The sequence below is a fragment of the Etheostoma spectabile genome, chromosome 13 (assembly GCF_008692095.1).
Source record: "Etheostoma spectabile isolate EspeVRDwgs_2016 chromosome 13, UIUC_Espe_1.0, whole genome shotgun sequence".
NCBI lineage: Eukaryota > Metazoa > Chordata > Actinopteri > Perciformes > Percidae > Etheostoma > Etheostoma spectabile.
Window position 1 is genome coordinate 22,850,230 of NC_045745.1, and position 1,782 is coordinate 22,852,011.

Genomic DNA, 1,782 nt, shown 5'->3' on the forward strand with positions numbered 1-1,782 from the left:
ACACACACACACACACACACACACACACACGCGGCTGCATTAGAGATTGCAGATCAGGAGACATAATGTCCTTATATGGTCAAGGTGTAATTTCTCGCTCTGTTCTGCTGGCTGGACTAAATCTCAGTGTGTTTAGAGAGTTTATGAAAACCTGTGAACTGGGGTTAGCAGTGTGCAAATAACCCTGTAGAGCAACTCCTCCAGTTTTTTTTGTATCCACTGATTGCACCACTGTTGTGTGTCAGTTGAGTGGTGCCTGCCCCGAATAATAGTTGGGCACAGCTGATCAAATCTGTGTTGCATTCTTGTTGAACACATGGTGAGTTTTTGTCTCTTTTTATGTAAAGAAAAATTGCTGACATTAGGACAGACGGAAACTAAGAGTAACTGCTGTACTTTAAAGTTTGTTTGCACAGTTACTTATAATTAGCAAACTTCACATGTGACTTTGGGGTGTTGGAGACCACCAGACTGATTAATAACTTCTGGATCCAATCATCCTCTTCTACTTGCCATGTTTCCCTGAATTATGGTTGAACATATTGTAAAACACAGTACTGGGGATGTCTTATAATAAGTGGGTATATTGGTTTTCTTACTATCTTCTTAGCAATTTTTGCAAATTCCTTCCTGCCACTACATTCTCTGAAACCCCACAAAGACGGTATGTTCACTGGATCAACTGTAGAGATCAAACCAATCAAAACTAGCCATAATACCAGAGTGATCCCCACATTCTCTTACAAATCCTCATCCTACTGAAGCAAAATAAACAGCCTTAACTTTAGTCTGAGCGAGTGCAGCTTATAATACTGATTATAATACGTGGCGCCTCAGAGCCTTTTATTGTGGCTTACTGAAAAAAGCTGCTGATCTTAGCCCTGCAATTGCTGCTGATTTTACTGAGACATGTGTCCTTCACAGTTGAGGAATATACTTAACTCAGTGTTTATTGTGCCCCCCAGTCAAGTCCACCTCATCTGAGAATACAGTATATCTAGGGTAAAGCAAAAATGGGTCTTACCATTGTACATCCATCTGTGGAAGCTTAATAACCAGTTTAATACCTCTGGCTGCTTGAAGCTCAGCTAGGTTTAGGCTGCCAGTGTTGAGACACAGCAAAGAGGTTTTTATATCCTTAATTATAACCAGGAAGTACGAAGTAAACTTCAATGTCCTCTTTTCAAAACCCCTTCATGCTATGGACTATTTCTCTCTTACTCTCACTCTCAGAAATGGGTTAAATTGCAAAAGGGAAACATTGGAATATGGCCATTGATTATCAGCTGTAGTAAAGTTTTATCAGTAGACAAGCTTGTTTCCTGGTAAATGAAATTATGTATGCTTCTTGCAGAGAACACTGAGACTTTTTACATGTTCTTGCATGTCATCATCCATCAGTTCATATTTTTGATAAGGAAACAGTGGGAGCTTCATCCATTCTCCTTCTTGTTTTGGAGTTTGATAAATGCATCATGGGAGACGCAGCACAAAGTGACGTATTTGTTGGTGACAACATCCAGTGCAAGTTTTCCTTTCCCAGCTGGCTACATGTCAATAATATGAATAACAGATTGTGTTTTGAGTCTTTTGAGTCATACTTGGCAAAACATTTCTACCCCGAATAGTTAAAGTTCAAGTTCAAAGGTTTACCGTCATATGTGAAATATATGCACATGTTGCCCGACTAGTCCTCTTTTTTTGCATGTCAGGAGTGCCAGATTACTTACCAGCTTACATTTATGTTTCCACATATGCACACACACACACACACACACACAC

The 1,782-nt window shown here is 39.7% G+C and overlaps 1 long non-coding RNA gene across 1 annotated transcript in view; it reads left to right on the forward strand.

Moving 5' to 3' along the window:
• The first annotated feature begins 198 nt into the window (after positions 1-198).
• Positions 199-1,782, forward strand: part of LOC116700364 (uncharacterized) — a 12,721-nt gene continuing 11,137 nt past the window's right edge. The window contains exon 1 of the long non-coding RNA XR_004334632.1: positions 199-319. This is a non-coding gene — a long non-coding RNA (uncharacterized LOC116700364). The remainder of the gene's footprint in view (positions 320-1,782) is intronic.